Here is a 25,961-nt window from a genome sequence, read left to right as displayed (position 1 = left end):
GAGGAGAAGTGTCTGTTTCCTGTTGCGCTATAGAGTTTCTGAAGGGCCGCAGTGTGTATATCTGTTTTCCTTTGTAGGTTATTTATCTGCTTTACATTAGAAAGATTTTTAGAGAGGGTCCTGCCGAGGTAGGGATAATCCAACACCTCTTCTATTTTTTCTCCTCCTAAGTTCCAGAAGTATCTTGCGCTTTGTTTCCTCCCAGAGAAATCTAGCACTTTTGTTTTTTTGATGTTTGGAACTAAATAGTTCTCTTTGGAGTAATTGTGCAGCAGATCCAGAGATATTTGTAGGCCAAAGGGGGTAAGGTCCAGCAGCACGATGTCGTCCGCGTATAGCAGTGCATTTATTTTATGATTTGCTATTTTCGGAGGTAGGTTGGAACCCGATTGCAGGTAATGACACAAGTCACTTAAATAGAGGGAGAATAGGATTGGGGCTAGAAGGCACCCTTGCTTTAGTCCATTTTCGGTTTTAATTTTTTCTGTATAACCTTTTTCTCCTCCCATTTGGACTTGGCACCAAGTGTTGGTGTGTAGGCTTACAATAGATTGAAGCAGCTGTTCCTGTATTCCAAGCTTCTTCAGTTTCCTCCACAACGTTGGTCGATCTACTCGGTCAAACGCTGTAGAGTAATCAATGAAGGCAGCGTAAACAACCTGGCTTTTTTGGGTTACATATTTGTCAAGAATGACCTGGATAACTGCGATGTTATCTGTTACCGAATGATTGGGTCTAAATCCTGCTTGAAACATCGGGATCAGGCCTGATGAAAAAGCCCATTCTTTCAAACGGTGTAAAATTTCTGCAGCGAATACCTTGCCCACGGCATCTATGAGTGCTATTTGGCGGTAATTACATGCGTGGGTTTTACTTCCCTTTTTGTGGATGGGGATGATGATACTTCCCTGCCATGATTTTGGAACCTGGCCAGTATCTAAAATATAATTAAAGAGGGGATATAGCAATCGACTCCATTCCTTCGGGGCAACTTGCAGTGCTTTGATTGGAATCTGGTCAGGGCCAGAAGCACCCGTGGTTCTTGCTTTGCGTATGTGTAGTTCAACCGATAATGCTGTTGTTTTATATATTGGACTTTTGTCTTTTCCTTTGTTATTATCCTCGCTACTTTCAGATAGGGCAGTAGGATTTGACTTATAAAGATCTGACAGGAAAACTTCCCAGTCGTTTGGAGGGACCGGGATAGGTTGTAAGTTCTTTTTTGATCCAGTGAGTTTTCCTATTAGATACCAATATTTGCGTTGGTTGTTATTTTTCGCTGCGATCTGAATGTCGACCCAATTGCGATCCTGTAGAGTTTTTTTATTTCTTTGATTCTCGCGTCTCAGTTGATTTTTTAGTTTATGTATTTCCTTTTTTAAGTATGGTGTGGGACTCATATATTGGGCGCGTATATATCTATTTAATTTTTTCTTAACTTCAGTGTTCTTGGAGGTGCGCCTATTGTTATCATCCTTCTTCTTACTGGTGCCCGCTACGTCCTTTGTTGTCATATTTAGAATAAGAGTTCTAAAGTCTTTTATGATGTATTCAAAGTTTTCTACAGGATTTTCAGAAAATGATTTCATCAAAATTTGGGAATGATCAATCTGTGATGTGATTTTGTCGATGGTCGAGGAATTCCAGAAAATACGTCTTTTATCTCTGTTTATCACTATATTGCTTTTGTGGTAAATAATGTGACAGGCTGCAGAGGATTTAGGAAGCCAATCTGTTCTCAAATGCATTAGAGCGTGGTCGCTTTCTTGGCAAAACTGGCTAAGCAAGTGTGTGACAGAGTCTAGCAGATCCGCACTGCTGATTATGTAGTCAATAATAGATGGAGTCCCATTGCCCCGCCTGGTGTAGTTTGCTGGAGTATCCCCTTCCATATTGCCATTCACTATTACTCCATTAAGTTTTGTCAATGTTGTCAATAATAGATTCCCTCTTTTATCGCTAAGTATACCCTCCGGGAATTGCGGGGTTGTGATTTCCTTGCCTTCTTCTAACTGTTGTTTTACCCAGTTATTTATTGCTGAGTTCGAGATTTTACTGTTGAAGTCACCGACAATTAAAAAGGATGAGTGAGGATGATTTTCGGTTATAGATTCAATTTTTTCCATGATGTTTAGGAATATTATGTCATGCTTTTTACCCGGGGGAGCGTAAACGTTGAAGAGTAGAATTGTATTGGGGTGAACCGTACTGTGTTTCATAGTGGAGATCTTAATGCACTGTAGATTTTCTAGGTTAGTTTCAACTAATTCCTGTGCCCAGAGAAATTCTTCACTCAGTAGAATGGCCAAACCACCTTTAGCATGACCTCTATAAGAATTTGTTGCCGGGATTTCGTAAACAAAGTAATTTTTGCAAGTGATAGATTCGACTGCCCACGTTTCTTGTAAGAACAGGATATCCGGAAGACTACCCATGGCTGTGGACAGTTTGTTCTTTATGCCACCTGCGATATTCCAGGAGGTAATTTTTGTGCCAGTGCTAAACAGAATGTTGATGAGTGATTTTGGTTTTGTTACTGTTCAGGGTTTCTGACACCCAAGCCCAGGATTTAATATTATTGTCATTGTCGGATTTTTTAGGAGCTTGGTACCATACTGCTCGTTGTCCTTTATTCACCAGAATTTTTAGTTTTTCTTGCCCTGTAGAAAGTAGATCGGGATGTGTCGTTACTTGATCTGCTGTCGCCTCAAAATTTCTTTGGAATTGCTTCCCTTGTGAATTGGAGAGTGCATAAATTTGAGCATTGTACCCAGTTATATCTTTACAGACCATTTGTTCCTTTTTTTCCACCACATCATAGCCGTGTTTGTGTAGTGTCTCCTTTTCCTTAAGTATGATCTCTGGTAGAACAGACGACCAGAAAATTACCCTTGTTAGTTTAACATTGTCTTTGCAGGGAAAGGAGACTAGATCTAGTTCATTACTGTTCAATGAGTGTAATGGCTCGATGTGTCGTAATAAATGTATTAACCTTCCTCTATTAAGCGGAGCTGGATCGCTTGGAAAGAGTTCCTCAAATTGTAGGATTTTGGAGGAAGGTTCTTTATATCTTTGATTATACCTATTTGCAGCTTCCCTACTTTTTTTGTTATTGGTTTGATCTAATTCCTCTGGGTGTTTGATGGGGGCATATTCTTTAGCTCTTGGATCCAGTTGTGGTGTTTTTTCTGCAAAGTTTTTGCTAGAGACTAACTTTTCCGTGTTTACGGATGCTGTTATATTATCGACTTGATCCTCTTCTAAATTTTGTGTTATAACTGGTTTTTGAAATTTTAGTTTATAAGATTTCTTTTTCTGAATCCTTCTTAATGGTTTTTTCCTCCTTCTTTCCCTTCCTTCTGAGTTATTTTCCTGTTTCGTTTTGGTTATCCTTTCTCCTTCTTCTTGATTTATTATATTGGGAATGTAAATTTCCTGAGTTTCGAGTATAGTATCTTTAACAGGAGAGTTTGTTACACTTCTTTTTGAAAATATTGGATAATGCGTAATTTTTTGATGATGTTTTTCTTTGAAGAGATTTTTTAGGGAATATACAACTGAGTCATTTGAGTTATCCGGATTTTGTATTTGTTGTATTTGAGTCTCGGAGGTTTGAGTGCCAGAATCGCGTGTTCTATTCTTCTGAACTTTATTGTATTCTTTTAATAAGTCGTTTTGTTCGTGTTTGATTGTCACTGAGCTTTTATTTTCCCCTGCTATGAAGAGATCTTTTTTCTTTTTCTCATCTACTAGATGTTTTAAAATCCCTATTTGAACATCCAAGGTTTGATCGGAATTTTCTAGGATGTTTCCCAGGAAGGAGAGGACTGATTCCAAAATCTCTTGCAGCGAAAACAAGGCTTTAGATATGGGTGAAGTTGTATTAATATTATTATTGTTTGTGTTAAGGTTGAAAGGATCCAAAGAAAGATTAGGTAAAGTAATGGGAGGAGATATTTTTTCTTGCGTATTATGGCTTGTTGTATGTTCCGAATTTTGTGAGCCTTGGTTTGATTTGGTAACTTTTGAGTCTCCGAATAACATTGAAGTCCCTCTATTTTTTAAAGGTGTCGAAGTTATTAGGGTAGACGGTTCCCGTTCGAGGTTTTTTAGATCTTTTGGGGTATGTAATAATTTGTTACTTAGGTCGGGGTCCAGTTGATCCGCTTGGAATTGTGCATTTGGCAACTTTGGAGTGCTTTCAGTTTCCTTAGTATTTGCAGAAGCATTGAGAGAGTCTTCTTGGGCTGTGGTATTCAGTGTTTGCGTGACTTTAGCTGTAAGTGAAGTGAAGTATGTACTGATTGCCGGCGTTTGAGTTATACGACCGGGCTTTATGGCTTTGTCAGTGGATTTCCGTATAGCATTTTCGGTCCCCATTCTTTTCATAAAGATTGTACGGAAGCGTAGTTTTTTGAAGCCCATTTGTTAATCTTATTGTTGTTTTTATGTAAGTTGTCACGTGCGAGCAGTTATTATTACTTTTGTTAGTTGTAGGTAATTTGGGATTGCTCTAATTTCTTACCTTGAAGTAGTGGGTTACTGTACAGGTGGGCAAGATTAAAGAGGGGTGGCCCGTCCCGTCCTCGGGCGTCCCCGGACGGCCACAGACGGCCCGCCCTTTGCCCGGGCTTAGCCCGGCGTCCCGCACGCGTCCCGCTGTGCGTCAGCTGGATATATTTATTGATGGAGCAAGGGCGGGAAGAGACTCCAGGTGCGCTCTGGTGGTCCTGCGCTGCAGCCTGGGTCTCGCAGTCCCAGCCCTTGCTGACGAACAGCCTCACACGCGGTTTCTGTATCTTCTTGACCCCTTAGGTCAGCGAACAAGCAGGAAAGCTGGATAAGCACAAATCACACGGAGATGAGACTTCAGCTACGAGCGGCACCCGCGAAGCGGGGGCCGCGAGCTGTTGAGGTGGTGGGCAGCCAATCACAGGCCACTCTGATGCAGACAGCCAATCAGTAAGGAGCAAGGGCGGGAAGAGACTCCAGGTGCGCTCTGGTGGTCCTGCGCTGCAGCCTGGGTCTCGCAGTCCCAGCCCTTGCTGACGAACAGCCTCACACGCGGTTTCTGTATCTTCTTGACCCCTTAGGTCAGCGAACAAGCAGGAAAGACTGATCCTCCGTGAATTCAGCCTAAGCTCCGTGGTTTGGGTATATTGTATCCTTTATCTCTTTTGAGGCAGTCCAATATAATTTGTCTTGTTAAGACCGCCTCAGGGTTTATCCATAATTTGACCCATGCCAGGAGAGGTTTAACCTTAATACGGTCTTCAATAAAAGGTTCTCCCACTTCCTCATGGATAATGTAAGCCGGTACACTCTGGGGCACTTTCAGGACTCTTCTCAAAAATGTATTTTCTTCTGTCTGTATTTGCTGTGCTTTGTTGTCTATGAAGCCCCACACTTCTGCCCCATAGGTTACCTTCGCACAGCAAATTGACCTGTACAGGTTCAGAATTTGCTCTGGAGACCATCTTCCCAGTCTTTGTCCGTACCCCATGATGGCTCCTACTGACGCTGCCAGTTTCGTTGCGTGCTTCTCTGCCAGAGGTTTGAATTTGAGATGGTTATCAAACAGTACCCCCAAATATGAAAAGGTCTTGACCTGGTCTATCTTGTGTGACCCAATGTGGTAGGTAAAGTTCCCTTTTTCAATTGCCCTGCTGTCATGATATAGGATTTTTCCAAGTTTGTCGCTAGGTCCAGCTTGTCCATGAACACGACAAAGCAGTCGATCAGCTTTTGTAATCCTAAAGGGGTTCTGGCAAGCAGTACCGCGTCATCGGCGTATAGTAATACAGGCACTGCACGATGACCGATTTGGGGTGAGTCCACCTTTAATTTAAGGAGATCCTTCTCCAGAGAGTTAATGTATATGGAGAAAAGAAAAGGCACGAGGATACATCCCTGCCTCACTCCACTGGTGCAAGCAAAGGGGTCGGTCTTTTTTCCCTCCTGGTTGTACCTCACGCTTGCAGATGTATTCCAGTGTAGAGTTTGCAGGGTGTCCACGAGGGGTTGATCCAGTCCTAGTTCTGTCAGCAAAGACCAGAGCTTTCTTCTATTTACGCGGTCGAAAGCCGCTGAAAGGTCCATAAACCCCATAAAAATGGACCCCTTGCCGGCGATAGTATATTTTGCTGTCAGAAGATATAAGTTCAAACATTGGTCGGTGGTGGATCTGCCCTTCCTGAAGCCATATTGAATATCCGAGAGGACATGGTGCTCCTCTGCCCAATCTTGTAAACGGTGTAAAATGACTCGCCCCAGTACCTTTGCTGTCACGTCGGTGAGTGAAATGGGTCGATAGCATTGAGGGTCGTCACGATTCCCTTTTTTGTAAATAGGAACTATGGTTGCTGTTGACCTTGAACGGGGCAGTCCTGCCACCACTGCCTCATTCAAGACCCTGGTGAGCAGCGGGGCCCATAGCTCGGGTTTACTTAGAAATAAGTCGGGTGGAATTCCATTCGGGCCAGGTGCTTTATTTTTACTGAGCCCTGCTATTCCCATTTCAACTTCTTTCAAGGAAAAGACCAGTTTAGCCGGCTGTAACCTCCTAGGTTCATCCCCCTGGATTGCATGGCTTGAGTGGTTGTAAAGACTCTGGAAATGATTCTGCCACTGTTCTGGCAGAATGATGTTCGTTATTTTTGGTGCTCCTTGGTCCTGAAAACATGGGGAGTTAATAATTTTCCAGAAACTTGAGGAGTCTTTCCTTTCAGCAGCGTCCCTTAGGTCCTCCCAGGCTTGATTTTGTAAGCTTTGTTTGCATTTTCAGAGCTTTTTTATATTCGGCTCTATTCTGTGCAACAATGAACCTGTCCCTTGGTTTGGCATGGAGGCTAAGTTTCAGTTTTTTATGCGCCTTGGTACAGAGAGAGTCGAACCAACGTGGAGTTGTGGGCACTTTACTAGTTCCAGTAGTCTTTAAGAAATTGTTTACGTGGGCCGCAATTTCTTCAAAGGCTCTGACCACCAGAACTCCTTCCACGCTTGGGTCAAGGCATGTGTTTATTGCTTCAGAGCCCTCTGTTATCAGCCTTTTGTAGAATCTATCCCCGTCGATCCTGGCCCATTTAATTCTCCTTCCTTGGTCCACTGCTTTTTCTATGGTGTCGGATCTCTTTAGGCCCGGTTTAAAAACAAAACCTTTTGTTGTGAGAATGACCGGATTGTGATCACTGAAGATGCTCGCATCTATTATGATTTTACTAATATTTCTTTTTAATATGGGCGAGACTAGGATATAATCAATGTAAGAGTGGCAACCTCTTCATTTGTATGTTGGGGTTAATTCTCCTTTTTCGCCCAACACAACCAGATCTAAGGTTTGGATCAAATTATGCCTTTTCGTTAGTCTCTCCAGGTCCCATCCCTCTTTTGAGTGAGTGAAATGGGGGCCTTTCATTATAGTGCATCTCGACCAGTCCTTATTAAAAGGTTTTAGTTTGTCACAAAGGTGGCAGTTAAAATCCCCCAAAAGTATTAAGCTTGAGGGGTTTGGTGTCTTATTTAAGGAGTTCAAGTTTTCTAGGCAGGAGTCCAGTTCATTTATGGCTGTTCCCTTTTCCATCGTGCCAACAGCATTATACCAATTGACTAGAAAAAAGTTTAGTTTTGTAGAGACGAACCTTACTACTTGGAGGTTATGTAAGACCCAGTTAAGGTTTAGCCAAGTGCCCTGGATGTGTAGATTAACATATATTACGAGTCCCCCGTTGGCTCTCCCAGGGGATACCTTTTTTGCCGGAACAGAGAAACTTTTATAACCCTCTATGCTGTAATCATTTAGTTCAGTGACCCATGTCTCTTGCAGGCATATAATTTGAAATTTGTTTATATAGCTACGCCATTCTTGAGATTCGAATTTGGCCGCTAATCCTGCTATGTTCCAGGATACAATTTGTAAGTTTTCATAAGTATCCTCCTTAGGAATTCCTGTTGGATCTCTTGATGTGAGCATTGCCGGATTTTCCACTTTAGGTGGTATATCGGGGCTAGAATGTGGACTGCAATAGATAGCTAATGTACTCTGTTCGCTGGGAGACCTGTGTTCTGGGGAATTTGTCATGTCACCCCTTCCCCTGCTTGTGTTCGGCGACTTATTGCCGCCTCCCTTGCTGTGGGCGTGTTCCAAACTATTTCTCGACCCCATTCTCGTTCCTGTTGTGAGCAGTCCTGCCTCTTTCAACCTTGCGTGTTTAGAGGATTGCTTTTCCCGTACATGTCAATCGACCTCTTCCAGTACGCTGAACCTGTTCCAGTGTACGTGCTGCGTTAGGAATGGATCGTAGTTTGGGGTCACATGATATGGCCTTTGCCACTGGATTGGTTTATATTGGGGATCCATTTGGGGCATTCTAAACATCGGAGGTCTGTTGCTCTGCGTGGGTCTATGCGTTGCAAATGGGTAGAAGTAGGATAGGTGTACGGGGTGAATTTGTGAGTGGGTATAACTAGGGGGGGCATTGCAGATGAAATTAACTGCTGCGATGTCTCTAAAGTTTACCGTAATTATATCCCCCGCTATAGACTTTGTGCCTTTACCGATCCACTCCCCCCTTCTTACTGAGAGAATCTCCCCGTGGATGTTGGTGGGTAGTGGTCTATGTATTTGTAGCCACTGAGCACATTTGTTTTTTAACTCTACTTGTGTTTCCCCTTTTCCCTCTCTTAAAGGTGGGACTCCTGTTAAAACAACTACGAAGGGTAAGGCTTCCAGCGGGAGGTTGATTGTCTTGAAGCGAGTTGCTGTTTTGTTTTATTTGGTAGTTGCGGATGGGGTCGAATTGGTTTTGAGAGGCACTTTGGGAGTTTGAGCGTTGTTACCAGATGGAGTTTGGGTGGGTCCAAGAGATGGATTATTAATTTTGGTAATTGATTGTTTGTTGGTTTTGCCTGTATTCGGTGTGGTGACGACCTTTTGTGTATCTTTTATGCTTTGTTGTGTGACTCTGGCAGGGTTATTTGCTGCCATGTCCGATGTTGGGTTGGCCTTGTCTTTAGCTGGTTTTTAGGTATGGCCCCATCCTGTTTTGTTAAGGCGCCCTCTTGTGATAGTTGGCCTTTAGGGCCAACACCCTTGTTATTTACGAGAGATGTTAGTCTGTCGATCTTGGCTATAAGAGGTTTTATCAGCACAGTGATGGAATGTTCAAGGTCCGTTTTAAGGTCGGCCACCATGTTGGTGATCCAACAGGGTATTCCTGGTGTAGGTGGGTTTATAGGCGTCACCAAGTTGTGATTTCTAGTTTTGGTTTGGCCTTTTTTACCTCCGCATTTAGATCCTTCCTTAGGACAATTGTTTTCCGTGGTATTTGATTTCCTCTTGTTGTTATTTGATTGTAAATCCGTTTTCTCCCTGCTAATTTCGGCAGGCGCCTGGGCGCAGGGGAGATCAACGAAAGAAGAAGGGGTAATGGCCAGGCTAGTGTCAGGGTCATCTTCTGAGTCTAAGGAGACCGCAGATAAATTGATAAGAGCTTCTTGAGTATCTTGGACGATAGTCACAGGTGGTAGAGACAATCTTCTCTCTGTGTTTGCAATGGCATTAGATACCGCCCCTATAGTTTGTTTCAACATCTTATCAATAGTGGTTAGGGTTGGTAAAGGTTGGGGGGGGTCCGCTTTTGATTTTGTGCTTGATCTTAATGTAGGCATCTTGGGCTTCTTGACAGTCTTCCTCATAGTATGGTAATAGAGGGTGCGATGGCGATAGGTTAGTTTAACTGAGTAAATTAGAGCACTGGAAAATACCTGGTATGCGCAATGCCTTGAATGATTTTAGGGGGGTGGCCCAGCCCAGCCTCCTCAGGCCTCTGAGGGCCACAGAGGGCCCGCCCTTTGCCCGGGCTTAACCCTGGGTGTCCCGCTCGCGTCCCGCGTAGCTGAGGGCTTGTTGTTTTTATAGCCCCTCCTGGCGCCTTGAACTCGCGTCAGGGAACGCGCCACCGCCGCAAAGGCTGCCGGGATTTGAAGTCCCGGAGCGGCGGTGGCGTGCCTGGTGTTGGCGGTCGCTGGTAGTACAGCTGAATGGCGTGGCGTTGGTCCGCAGGACTCCTCCCATTCGTCAAATGTCTCTGGCAGGTATGCTACCGGTTGAACTCCCCCCGCTCCACCGAGGGCTTGTTGTTTTTATAGCCCCTCCTGGCGCCTTGAACTCGCGTCAGGGAACGCGCTGCCGCCGCAAAGGCTGCCGGGATTTGAAGTCCCGGAGCGGCGGTGGCGTGCCTGGTGTTGGCGGTCGCTGGTAGTACAGCTGAATGGCGTGGCGTTGGTCCGCAGGACTCCTCCTGTTCGTCAAATGTCTCAGGCAGGTATGCTACCGGTTGAACTCCCCCCGCTCCACCGAGGGCTTGTTGTTTTTATAGCCCCTCCTGGCGCCTTGAACTCGCGTCAGGGAACGCACCGCCGCCGCAAAGGCTGCCGGGATTTGAAGTCCCGGAGCGGCGGTGGCGTGCCTGGTGTTGGCAGTCGCTGGTAGTACAGCTGAATGGCGTGGCGTTGGTCCGCAGGACTCCTCCTGTTCGTCAAATGTCTCTGGCAGGTATGCTACCGGTTGAACTCCCCCCGCTCCACCGAGGGCTTGTTGTTTTTATAGCCCCTCCTGGCGCCTTGAACTCGCGTCAGGGAATGCGCCGCCGCCGCAAAGGCTGCCGGGATTTGAAGTCCCGGAGCGGCGGTGGCGTGCCTGGTGTTGGCGGTCGCTGGTAGTACAGCTGAATGGCGTGGCGTTGGCCGCAGGACTCCTCCTGTTCGTCAAATGTCTCTGGCAGGAATGCTACCGGTTGAACTCCCCCCGCTCCACCGAGGTCATGTTGTTTTTATAGCCCCTCCTGGCGCCTTGAACTGGCGTCAGGGAACGCGCCGCCGCCGCAAAGGCTGCTGGGATTTGAAGTCCCGGAGCGGCGGTGGCGTGCCTGGTGTTGGCGGTCGCTGGTAGTACAGCTGAATGGCGTGGTGTTGGTCCGCAGGACTCCTCCTATTCGTCAAATGTCTCTGGCAGGTATGCTACCGGTTGAACTCCCCCCGCTCCACCGAGGGCTTGTTGTTTTTATAGCCCCTCCTGGCGCCTTGAACTCGCGTCAGGGAACGCGCCGCCGCTGCAAAGGCTGCTGGGATTTGAAGTCCCGGAGCGGCGGTGGCGTGCCTGGTGTTGGCGGTCGCTGGTAGTACAGCTGAATGGCGTGGCGTTGGTCCGCAGGACTCCTCCTGTTCGTCAAATGTCTCTGGCAGGTATGCTACCGGTTGAACTCCACTGAGATTCACTCAAACGAGGAATTAAGATGAGGTGGGGTGTTGAGGTTCTACCCCACTGCCATTCATATAGTTTCTAATCTGTTAGTGGAGGTATAAATACCATGTTAATTTTGTATAAAATCCGGCAGCTTCACCAATCACAACAATATTGATGAAAATACAGTATAAGGCAGATTAGATATTTCCTGAGATAAGACATGTTTGCACATGTCCAGTACATTCAGCTGTCCTACAAATGCAAAGTTGAGAAATGACCTCAATGGAGTGTTCATGTTTCTCCATTTTAGGGACATATTCAGAGTTGCAGCTATGCAATCCTTATTCCAGTGATGGCAGGAAATAGAATAGGATTGGGCAAACAGTGAACGCCTCGTATGCCAAGACATATAAGGCATAGGATAGTACTTTTCTAAAGATTTTTTCTATTTAAAATCCCAGATATTTTCACTGTCGATCTGTAATTACTGACATGATATGGGTTAAATAGACATTGGCTTTACTGGGACTAATTATTGCTCCTAGCAATTACCATTTCATCATATCAAGCAGATATGTAATGCCAACTGACACTTCAGTTTTCTGCATTAGTATATAACATTTATACACATTTTTGATAATGTATTGTGAACATCTTTATCTAGAAAATGTTTTATCCGTGGGCCCGTCCCCCTTATTAGAAACCTTGAGATAAAAAGACTACAGCATCAAAGAGAAAAGATAGTCCTAGATTTATTGTCCTTCATGCAACGGTGCTGTATTGCACAAAGGGCATTCAATAGGCAACACCGGAGTTAGCAAGAATCGCCCACCGCTGGTGGTGCTTTTGCGAAATCTGGCTGTTCTGTGTGAAGCTTATCCCTGAGCTATGGCGCAAAGTTGTGTTAAACGCTACTTTAGTATATGCAGGTTTGCACCTTTCGCATTGGCCCACGCCAGGCACAACCCCTTGCTTATATTAACAGTCTTGGTGCAAAAAGGTTTATGTAGGTGGTGCTAAAGGGGCAACTTTGATCTAAAAATAGCTTTTGCTCATGAAAGTTGATCCATCTCTGCTGTTTACCTAGCTTTGCGATGCACAAGAGGACACCTTTAGCAAATGTGGGATAAATTGTATAACCGTAAAGCCTTGATTTTCAAACTGTTTGCCTAAAATATGCACAGCATGCCACATGAAGATCTTGTTCAAGGCCAACTACTGATCATTTTAAATAACTCAAAGTAGACTTGCTCATGCAGATTCACTAATTCTGTCCAGCAGTCCACCTCCGAATCATTTACCACTTACAGCAGGGCTCTCTAGAAAATCTGCTAAATGAACACCATAAGCGGCTATGCCATATGTATCAACATGTTGATTGAGCCTGGAGTGAGGAAGTAGTATAGTTTTCTGTTCAGAGTAGACCAAACTAGCAGAAAGGTAAGTCTACAGCCCTGGCTGTAGACTTACTTACCCCTCCACCCCCAAGGCTAGGGGGCTTCTTTCTGAGCGGGAAGGGCTACCATGGCCCTAACATTCTCCCTTCACTGGATTCTACTCGTGGCCTCCTGCAATGTAGAGGTGGTTTGAACATTTTTACCTGGGGTACTTTGGTTTTCCAATCCAGCCCTTACTGCAGGATCTTTTTAATTTACCGCATCAGTCAGAGGACTGAATATCATTTGGCCATAGGGGTGTTTAAATGTCCTGCAATATGACTACAAGGCATTATGGTTAAGAAAATGTTCGGGGATCTGCGCATGCGACCATATTCCAGAATTACCAGAGGCACACATGAATTAAAGATGAGCAAACAATAAGTGAGTGAGTGATGACTGTCTTTACTATATAAAGCTACTTTTAAGTGACTCTGCCTTTACTTTAATATAAGAATTAAGACCTAATTCAGAGGTTTGTGGAAAGGGTGAATAGCCTTAAATCAGTGGTTCTACGACCTGGTGATTCTGCACAGTTTCTGATGGTGGAGCCTTACATTGCTCTGCCTTCAGAAACCCTTGACCCAACCACTACCTACGCGAAAAGGGGAAACAAGGGGACCCTACTCACAGCGGAACCAAGGCTAATCTGTTATTACACAGACGACCGGAGAAACGCGACCGTGCGAACCGAGTTCTGCGAGCAGGCATTTTCCTGTTTTCCGTTGCAAACGCATTGACCGTCAGCCCTATACTTACGATTACCACGCAATCTATCTACAGTGTGCCCAGCTGGGTATACTGTAAGTTAATTCAATTATTCCGTCACGCATGGGTTGCGTTATTTAACCCTTTCGATGCTCATGACGAGCTCAGCTCGTCATGATGCACAGTTGAGCTGTGCTGATGACGAGCTGAGCTCGTCATGAATCATGTACTAAAGCATTTTCCAGCACAGGAGGGGAAAACGCCTAGCAGCCAAGGTGTTAAAGACACCACAAGATGTCCCTCACTGTTTAGTCCTGACGAGACCCTCATCAAGCAGGTCGAAACGCCGTCAACGCCATAGGGATTGAACCCCTCAAGCACAGTGTTCTATGATTGCAGATAGTCACTGATAATAATTGCTTTATTATTGTGCTTGGTCATTTTCCCTCTGTAAATATCCACAACAAAAAACTGTACAGATCACTTATTGTTTTATGTTCTTTTTTTTTTGTTCACAAAATCACTGGGGACACATTGCACTTTTTTTAGGTCTCGCCTAGACGAAAGCAAAAGCGAAGCTTTTGCTGTCTATGCGAGACAACTTATGTTGCCGCTTTTCTGGGAATATTGTGGACATCAGACTGTTACGAGCTTTTTCTGCTGTAGTCAGGCTGTCACGAGCTTCTCCTTTGGAGATTTGACCTCGTGAGCGCGCCTTGGCAGCCTGCACTTTTAAAGTGAAATGAAACAATGTGTCTGGTTTTTCAACGTGGCCCGGGCGCTTGCTTCAGTCAGTTTCGTTTAATTTGCAGGCTGAATGCGTTATACGGGGTCAATGCGTATACGTAGGCAGCCACAGTATGTTTATAGTGTTGGGGACGCGGTATATTTGTTTATTCACTCTTGCGGTCTGAATGCGTTTATTTCTTTAAAAAAAGCAATATACATTATGTAATCTTTTCCTGTACATGCACATTTGAAACGTTGTGCACATTTACATTTTGGCGGCATATACGTAGGCAGCCACAGTATGTTAATAGCGTTGGGGACGCGGTATATTTGTTTATTCATTCTTGCGGTCTGAATGCGTTTATTTCTTTAAGAAAAGAAATATACATTATGTAATCTTTTCCTGTACATGCACATTTGAAATGTTGTGCACATTTACATTTTGCCGGCATACAGTATAGCTGCCTACGTTATACCTTGCGCTAAGAAGTGAATTATGGGAAAGTGAGTCCATCATTGCAAAGTAGTGAGCGAGATATACAGCCACACTGGGATGGCGGGAAGATTCAAATAACAAGCCAATCAGGAGGTCAGAGCGATAGGTTAAAGGTGGGAGGAACAGCGTAGTGAATAATGGCTTGCTGAAATCTACAGACGAACACAGATGGTTTTAACGTTTCACGGCAGGTACGGAAAAAGCGGGCAGGGTGATAATGGTTGGAAAAGTTTAAACACAAAGGTTATGTAAAACAGTATTCAAGAAGCTGTAACAACAAACGCGCGCAATTAAATGAGGAATGCAGGGTAGAGCAATGTGATGTATTATAGATTAAATAACATGCAGATCTATGGCAAGGAGTTTGAGTATTTGAAAAGCGGTAGGAATAAACGCGCACACATAAAGGAAAAAACGGAAAGCGCAGTGATGTGGGGAATAATGAGGGTTAAAGAACATGCAGAATAATCTCAGTAAATTGATTAACACTTGGGCAAGGGAAGTACAACCAAGGGTACGATAACGTTTCACAGAGTAATTTTCCGGAACACTACTTCAAATTGTTCGCAGAGAAAATATATATCTGAAGACATAGGAGTTTGCAGTTGTACTCGCAATATATACGTAAGTACTATCTAAATACATCAATTTGTGCTAATATAGAAGTTAATTCGAATAAAAGTATACTGGTAACCTGCACACTTTCTTTGTATGCTCTGCTAATATACAGTGAAAGAGCGTACTAAGAAATAGTTAGACGTTACATTTTGAAACGGTTGCAGTTTGCACTATTTATTTGCATTTAACTTCCATTTGTCATCGTCAATGCGTTACACGCCTTTAAACGTTCAATTAAATTATATACTGTTGTTGCATTATTAACACGTATTATTAGAATAGTAAGCAGCACTAATATTAACAGGCGGCTTCAGTAGCATACGTTTGTGTTCTTTAGCTGCCAAATGCGTATGCATTATGTATAGCACATTCATATGCATTATCTTTTCATACAGAAAGTAGCGTGGTGGAAATGCTGTACATGTCGTGGCAAGTGCGCTATATTAGTGGTGTTGTTGACACGGTCTGGTCTATTTGTTCACTTTTGCAGGCTGAATGCATTTTGCGGGCTCAATGGTACAAGTAGGCCGGCGCGCTATAATGTCTGGATTTTTTTCATAACCAAAATAGCGTGGTGGGAAACGTTGCATTATTAACACAATTTATTACGAAATAAAGCAGCACTAATATGAACAAGCGGCTTCCATAGCATACGGTTGTGTTCTTTAGTCGTGCTTCAGTAAACAACATACAAAAAGTTTTGCTGCCTACGTACACGCTTGCTTATAAAAGTGTACACTAATTTGCCACATTTGTGCGTATTATTTATGTGTATGTACATATAAATAACCGTATTTTTAACGTTTTGCTGCAGTCAATATAATTTACGGAATGCTGCTTTTAAATTAGCGCTAGCCAATAATTTATGAATCAGCCAACAGTTACATACAAAATTGGCTTTTGCAATATATAATTTAATTTACTAGCCCTCCAAAAAGTCTTGCTGTTTACGTATGCCGTTACAATTCAGGCCGCCATTTTATAAGTTTGAATGCATTAGTGTTGAGTAACTTGCCAAATACGTATGCATTATATATAGCACATTCATATGCATCATCTTTTAATTTCGTATATCCGGTTTTGCTGCATATATTGTAATTTATTAAATGCTGTTTAAAAATAAAGATCGCTTTTTAATAATAAATTACGTAACAGTTCTTTGCAAATAGGCTTTGCAATACACAATTTAATTCACTTCCCGCGAAAAAGTCTAGCTGTTCGTGCGCTCTTAAAAATACACGTTTGTGTTCCTTAGTTGTACTTCAGTGAACAACATACAACAAGTCTTCCTGCTTTTAAAGTACAAAAGTGTCCACCAACTTGCCAAATGTGTGCTTATATTAATTACGTTCACATGCATGTAAATTCACGTAATTTTATATCTTACGTTTTGCTGCAGTAATTGTAATTTATTAAATGCTGCTTTTACATTAGCACTATCCTTTTATTAAAAATTTCCCCAGCACTTCTTTTCAAAATCGGCTTTTGATATACATTATTTAATTTACAAGCCCCCTAAGAACTCTTGCTTTTTGCGTGTGCATAAAAATCATGCCGCCATTTTACAACGTTTCAACGTACAATTTTATAAATGAAGTGAACAAATACGAGCGCACAGCTTCAAAGGCAACATAAATTACATAAAAAATATAAATTATTATATCGCGTCTCTATATGCAGAGTAAAGCTAACAACTTTCGTTTACATTTAAGTTTGGCCTGCATGTTACGCTTATAAAGTATTGCTGTTCACGCGTTCACCAAACAGACTACCATTTTACATGGTATTAACGTGCAGTTTTATCGAGTAACTTGCAAAATGCTGCGCACTTCTTTAAATTACAATTAAAATATGAATTACATACAATCAGTTCACCAAGGGAACATCTTTGTAAAATTATAACACATTGCCGCTTCCTTATTTGTGATAACTATATTTTTGCTGCTGACTGCAATTAATTATAAATTAATTATAAATTACCTTTTCAAGCCAGCTTTCTCATCACTCGAACACCCTCTGCAATCGCTACCAAGCAGTTTTTGCTCATGCATACAACAATGTTTTAGTTACCTCCCTTCATACCAATACTGCATTCCTATTGGTCTTTATTAAACCACTATCCTGACGTGCCAACAACACGTTAACTATTTAATGGCTAAAAATAAACCGCACGTAAACATTTCCTTATTTCTCAGTACCGGCTATATTTTCATTATTACTTTTATGTTGAGATTATTTTACATTTAATAACAAATAGCGCTATTATGATATTTGTTAAAATGTCAGTCTTTAACTTTTGTTCAAACGTAACATATGCGTTTCAGATATTGCGCAAATTATCAAATAATTTATGCTCACTTTATCTTTTCAAAAGTAAGTGCTTTTAATAATTAGCTTGCTATTTAACTGTATACCACATGCAGCTATTGTGCGAGTCTAATGGCTGCTTAGAAACTAAGTGCTTTTAATAATCAGCTTGGCATTTCACTGAATGCCACGTGCAAGCGTCAATAGGCCTGGTACTTGTTCATATGGAGTGTCGGGCGCCTGCTTAGAAGTTACTTTCGTTTTAAGGGCCTGGCGTCGATGTGTCTGGGATTTGTGGATTCATGTACAGCGTGCAGTGGGGGGCGCGCATTCATGGTCATTTATTTGTGGCGGAAGTATTCGAAAGGGGCTGGCGTCAATGCGTCAGTGACTTACTAAAGAAGCTTGACTTCAATGACTCGTTAAAGTGGTGCTAAATAGTGCAGTGCTGTGACATTTGCTTAAGGAAGAACCTTTAATAAAATAGTCTGTTGAAGTGCTGCTAAATGGTATCATGCTGTAATACGTCCGGCATGTTATAACTATTGCTTACGTCCTGGAGCGTGCTGTAGTCGTTATTTTAATTTACAAATTTAATTTACAAATATAAATCTGTTTGTTCATTAATAAATACTAATGTGTGAAGTGTGCGTGCAGTATGTCTCATTCATTTAATTTAGTGCACTCGTAATGGAAAAAAGCAAGTTCACGGGGTGGCTGCGAGCTAACCTTGTAATGTCTTTGTTATTTATTTAATATAAACAAATAGCATATTTCACTGTATGCCACGTGCACCTCTTTTGCGAGCTTAATGACTGCTTACCAATGTAATGTAACATTTATGAACATATTTTTTTTCTGACTGTTATTTAGTCAATGTCAAATATATACGCTATATGTACATTGCATATTAAATGTAACTGCAACTTTAAAGTACACTCGCAAAATAAGGCTACTCTGCACTGAGTACATTGCATTAACTAATCTGCACATATTACTTGCTACTATGCACTTACTACTCTGCACCCACTGATATGCAGTCTGCAGTTACTACTCTGCACCCTGCCTACAGAATACTACTGCTCTAACTGGTTTGCTCTCTGTATTCACTGCTCTGCACTCTGCACTCATTACTCTGCATTATGCATTCACTGCTCTGCACTCTGCCCTTAATACTCTACACTCTGCTCTCACTAATGCGCACTCTACCCTCATGACTATGCACTATGCACTCACTACTTTGCACTTCACATTCACTACTCTGCACTCTACCCTCACTACTATGCACTATGCACTCACTACTTTGCACTTCACATTTACTACTCTGCACTCTACCCTCACGACTATGCACTTTATATTCAGTATTGTACACTCTGCACTCACTACTCTGTGCTTACTAGTGTGCACCCAATAATATGTAGTCTGCATTTAGTACTCTGCACTCTGCTTACAGAATACTACTGCCCTCAGTACTCTGCACTCTGTATTCACTGCTCTGCACTCTCCACTCATTAACTTGCGCTATGCATTTACTGCTCTGCACTCTGCCCTTAATACTCTACACTCTGCTCTCACTACTGCGCACTCTACCCTCACTACTATGCACTATGCACTCACTACTTTGCACTTCACATTTACTACTCTGCACTCTACCCTCACGGCTATGCACTTTATATTCAGTATTGTACACTCTGCACTCACTACTCTGTGCTTACTAGTGTGCACCCAATAATATGTAGTCTGCATTTAGTACTCTGCACTCTGCTTACAGGATACTACTGCCCTCAGTACTCTGCACTCTGTATTCACTGCTCTGCACTCTCCACTCATTAACTTGCGCTATGCATTTACTGCTCTGCACTCTGCCCTTAATACTCTACACTCTGCTCTCACTACTGCGCACTCTACCCTCACTACTATGCACTATGCACTCACTACTTTGCACTTCACATTTACTACTCTGCACTCTACCCTCACGACTATGCACTTTATATTCAGTATTGTGCACTCTGCACTCACTACTCTGTGCTTACTAGTGTGCACCCACTGATATGCAGTCTGCAGTTACTACTCTGCACCCTGCCTACAGAATACTACTGCTCTAACTGGTTTGCTCTCTGTATTCACTGCTCTGCACTCTGCACTCATTACTCTGCATTATGCATTCACTGCTCTGCACTCTGCTTTTAATACTCTACAATCTGCTCTCACTAATGCGCACTCTACCCTCACGACTATGCACTATGCACTCACTACTTTGCACTTCACATTCACTACTCTGCACTCTACCCTCACTACTATGCACTATGCACTCACTACTTTGCACTTCACATTTACTACTCTGCACTCTACCCTCACGACTATGCACTTTATATTCAGTATTGTACACTCTGCACTCACTACTCTGTGCTTACTAGTGTGCACCCAATAATATGTAGTCTGCATTTAGTACTCTGCACTCTGCTTACAGAATACTACTGCCCTCAGTACTCTGCACTCTGTATTCACTGCTCTGCACTCTCCACTCATTAACTTGCGCTATGCATTTACTGCTCTGCACTCTGCCCTTAATACTCTACACTCTGCTCTCACTACTGCGCACTCTACCCTCACTACTATGCACTATGCACTCACTACTTTGCACTTCACATTTACTACTCTGCACTCTACCCTCATGACTATGCACTTTATATTCAGTATTGTGCACTCTGCACTCACTACTCTGTGCTTACTAGTGTGCACCCACTGATATGCAGTCTGCAGTTACTACTCTGCACCCTGCCTACAGAATACTACTGCTCTAACTGGTTTGCTCTCTGTATTCACTGCTCTGCACTCTGCACTCATTACTCTGCATTATGCATTCACTGCTCTGCACTCTGCTTTTAATACTCTACACTCTGCTCTCACTAATGCGCACTCTACCCTCACGACTATGCACTATGCACTCACTACTTTGCACTTCACATTCACTACTCTGCACTCTACCCTCACTACTATGCACTATGCACTCACTACTTTGCACTTCACATTCACTACTATGTACTTTACATTCACTAGTCTGCACTCTATCTTCAGTATTCTACACTCTGCACTGACTACTCTGTGCTTACTAGTGTGCACCCATTAATATCGCTGAGATACCCGCCACCCCCTCTCAACACAATCCCCAAGGATGGGAATACGGAAACATTTCTTAACTTTTGGAAGTCGGGAGGGAGTTACCCTCCCGACCGTATTTATTAAAATATGAAACAAAATCAAAACATTAAAATAACAGTTTCATATCATGTACAATTTCATTTCCACATTACGATTTTTTGGCTAACCTTAACATATTTCTAACACAAAGGTTCTCCTAGCCAATACTAACATCCTACAAATACATTTTTAACTTGAAATTGTACATCCTAACGTCAAGGGTTAACGGCAAGGTCGTAACTGGTGTCACATCCCTAAACTAGAAGTACCCCCTCACTTGTGAGGGGCAGCCGCACAGAGGACTGTACTTCATGTGCACATATCAATTTCCCTTGTCTTGACGGGGGCCCCAATTAACTCGAAGCCATTTTATGGTCGTCCGAAGACTCGTGTGAGGTGTCTAGAAGGTAGCGTAGACCACCCTCCCCACTACACAACTTACCACATCTGCCGTCGCAGATGTCCTGGCCCCGGGAAATTCCCAGGAGGGTCCCGTAGCCCCTCCTATCCAGGGAGGGGCCTTGACTGCCTTCCCTTTCCTTTCGGCGTCTCATCCTTAGAAGGGACCGCCTCACCGTTGAGGGGCCAATGGCCACCTCCCCCCGGGCGCTCTCATCCGTAATGGGTGACGCCCCCCCCATAGGGAACTTCCAATTACTGCTCACCGATCATGACCTTACCGCCCGACCAAATAATAAATACGACACTAAACTAGAAAGACTAATTACTAAAGAGGAAAAGACAAAAGATGCTCAAAGTATGACTGTCGAAACATCACTGATCAACTCTGGTGCAAATACTTTATTCGATAAAATATACTGTAAAGAATTATCCAATTTATTGCATAATGAATCACCACTTTAATCAAAGCAACCTGTAAGAAAATTGAGTTACCACGTCAAAAAACTTTATTTCAAACCACTTGCTGTCTTCAGGGGCTGGTGGGTTGTCAAAAATGGCTCTTTGTTCCGTCTCGAGCTCACGTGCAGCAGGGAGGTGCAGCTTCAGAGCACAGGAACAAGAGGATGCTACCTTGGCTTGTCGCTCCTTTTATCCTTCTTCAGGCGGGCGTAAACCAGCCTCCGCCCGCCTCCAAGGGCTTGGCTGGCGACTTCAGTGTCTAGGACAACCCACTCTAGGGCAAGAAAAAGCACGCCCCAGCTACGCCGCTTCGGGCATACCAGCCGAGACTCACCTCCCGCCCAAGATGGCTTCCCGGGGGGATCGGGGTACTTCACCAAACGTTCGGGGGGACTGAGTGGTCGCCCCTTTCCATATGTACTCTGCATTTACTACTCCTAACCATACCTACAGAATACTACTGCCCTAACTACTATGCACTCTGTATTCACTGCTCTCAACTCTGCACTATGCATTTACTGTTGTGCACTCTGCTCTTAATACTCTAAAATCTGCATTCACTACTCTGTACTTAACCTCACTACTATACAATTTGCCCTCACTGCTCTGCGCACTGCCCTCATTTATTTGCATTTTGCCCTCACTACTCTGCACTTTCCACTTACTACTCTGCATTCTATACTCATTACTATGCAATCTGCCCTCACTATTCTGCACTTTGCACTCACTACTATGCACTCAGCCCTCAATTAACATAATTCAACTAAAAATCTTTATCTTTGAGACTGATCACAAGTTAGTAAAAACAACAACATGCATGACTGGGCAATGACTAATTCTATTTTTTTTTTTAAATAGAATTATAACAATTTCATTATATAACAGCTTGCATATAACTGCTAAATATGCTATAGCTTATATAATAAGACTGTTTAAATAATTGCAACATGTACTAAGAAGCAATATATAAAACATAAATGGCCTTTAAATGTCGTCAAGAAACATACGCGTTTTATTATATTATCTGACAATTCAATTATATATTGTTTTCTTTTTGGAATTGATTATATATAAGTAGGCAAAACAAAAGTTTAATATACATTACTTTTTTTTTACAGATTGTTCTAAAAAGAAGAAGCTAACAACAAGGTAAGATACTTAGTGCAAGTTTTTTATAAAATATGCCTAATATCATTGAATGCATACATTATTAATGTTGCTTATCATTCTATGTTGCAATAGTTCATCAAAACATTACTACTAATAAATTAGGTTTTCATATTATAAAAGAAAATATTAGTCATGCATGCATAACTATACTGTAATAATAGCAAAATCACATATCTGAAATAAAAAAAGAACACATAACAGAATAACATAAAATCTTTGACTACAGTTTTAGAAAAAGACAACATAATGTATAGTAACATACAAGCACACTACAATCAAGCACATGACAAATTTTCGCAAACTTCTAGAGGTAGACAATGCTTACCAAATAGTCTATTTGCCATAATTCACAATTACAATAAACAAGCACACATATGGGATGCACAAGATTTGCATTATATAATGGATCTTGGAAATGCATTATATTTACATATGCATCAGATTAATAAACACGAATTTATGCATCCTGATGAACTACCAAAATATGTAATGCATGAAAATAATATATATTCAATACATCGTCGCCAGCCATACTATGGTAATATATTTGAACGTTTTGATTTGTCATATCCAGACATTAGAGAAGCATTAAATATATCAATAACACATACTGGATTATTAATATGCATGGATGTATATGTAATTTCTATATTTAAAAATGAAAATACATACTTTATTTTTGATTCACATAGTCGAGATTATAATGGGATGCCACATCCAAATGGCACATGTGTAGTAATCATAAAAAAAAGTTTTCAGGATGTAATGCATCATATTTGTACTTTAGCAAGTTTTATAAAACAAGGTAATGCTACAGATATACAATTTGAATTAACACCAATAGATGTTATAAAAATAAAGGAAAAATCTTTTAAACAAGCATTACAAAAAGTACATAAACTTGGAAAGGATGAAAATACACTATTAGTACATGATGCAAACATTTTAGAGCAGAAAAATAACAATAGTGGCATACTTAAGAAAGCAACATCATCTAATTTACAATCTAAACAGACTAGTACTATAACATACACACAAATTACAAGTACATTAATACATGCAACACCTAAACATGTTACGAAACAGACTTTGAAAAAAAAAAGGTGTAACACAGACACAATTAATTCTACAACTGCTAAAACAGCTAAAATTAGTGCTCTGTTAGAAACAGAAATTATTCAGCAAAAAAATGATCAGCAGACACATATTAATGAAGGTACAACAAATGTACCAGTAACAGAAAAATTGCAAATTGCTAAAAAATGTAACAAGAAAGTACTTAAAAAAAAAGGCATTAAAAAACATACAATTATTGAAAAGACCTTAAAAGCAACTTTACTAACAGATAATAGTAATCCAAAACTCAAAAATAGTAAAAAAATGAGATTGAATAAAAAAGAATTATTACTAGATACTATGCATACATTGCAATCACATGATATAAATACTATTAGTTGTCAAAATAACAATAGTAACATAGTGATAGAAGTTAACTGTAATTTAATAAATACACAATTGCAAGAGATGAAAATAGATAACACATACATTTGCAATCTTGTATTTGCTATTATTTATAGTCAAAATACAGATACAACAAAATGGACTGCAGAGGATATGCATAATTTAATGCACCTTGGCAAAAATATGTATGTAGATATGACAACTTTCTATAAGAAACAAAACATACACTTTGAAAATATACCAACTTATATTGAATATGATCATAAAATATATCGAATTAAAATGCAAAAAGAGCAGTTCTATAGCATTGTGAAAAATAATACAGTACAAAAAAACATACACTTAACTATAACAAATGCTTTAGCTAGACATTATTGTAATATAATATTTTTACATACAATTGTAATAATTATTATTAAAAAACATGATACCTATTGCATTTATTACTCACAAACATCAAAAAGTAGTCATAAATATACAACTGACTACATTCCAAACAGTATAGAAATAAAAACATATTCAAATTTAATGGAGTATATAATGACTATATGTAAAAATATGCTCGTCATTAATGAAGAATTACTATTAATAAAAGTAATACCTTTAACAGTGACTAAAATTCTAAAGTCTTCTTTTAAAAAAACACAAAAAAGATTAACTTTAAAAAAAACTGTTGAAGATAAAAAACAAATGCTAATACACTATAGCACACAATTACCTTCTTCACCTACCACTTTCCAATTCGCAGTAATGACAAAAAAAGTTACAGGAGTAAACAAAAATACAAATAAAGAAATATCTACTTCACAAATATCTATGAAAGCAACAGTTACTAAACAAAATATGGGAAATAAAAGATATACAAATGAAATACAAATAAATAGTAACAGTGAGAATAGTATAGTACCTGAAAAAAATACTAATAATATGCATGAAGTAACATTTCAGGAAAGCACTAGTAACGAAAATATCTCAATTAATAATAGTAATAAAAATGCAATACCAAATATAGATGCAAATATGTTAACAATAACAGAAATAATAGAAGCTTTTCATAATGAAATACAATATGGTCCAGAATATATATGTACTATTTGTAATCAAATGTGGCATAAGCAGACAGTAAAAAATATAAGTTATATCGCAAACCAGAAAACATTTCTATTATGTAACATTAGTGAATATCAAACTAATTATATTTGTGAAACATGCTATCACTATATAATTAAAAACAAAATTCCACCATGTTCTGTTTACAATGGAATGAGTTTCCCTAATATACCATCTGAATTACATTTACATAATTTAGAGGAGAGATTAATATCTCCTAGAATACCTTTTTTGCAAATTAGAACATTGCCACGTGGATTTCAAAAAGCATTAACAGGTGCTGTTGTTAATGTACCAGCTGATGTTATGACCACGATTACAATGTTGCCAAGACAAATAAGTGATAATATGACAATTCCTATAAAATTAAAAAGAAGATTACGTTATAAATCATACACACATTATGAAAATGTAAGACCTAATAAAGTAAAAAATGCAGCTGTATATTTAGCTTGCAATAGTGAATTATTTAAAGAATATGGTATAACTATAAACTCAGATTGGCAATATACACCAAATGAAGAAACAAATGATACAAATACGTCTGAAACTAACAATACTTCAAGTAGTACAGATGAACTACCTGTAGGTAATTTAGATACATTATTAACAAATGAAACTA

This window comes from Lissotriton vulgaris, chromosome 2_1, assembly GCF_964263255.1.
Source record: "Lissotriton vulgaris chromosome 2_1, aLisVul1.2, whole genome shotgun sequence".
NCBI lineage: Eukaryota > Metazoa > Chordata > Amphibia > Caudata > Salamandridae > Lissotriton > Lissotriton vulgaris.
Note: the sequence above shows the minus strand (reverse complement) of the source record.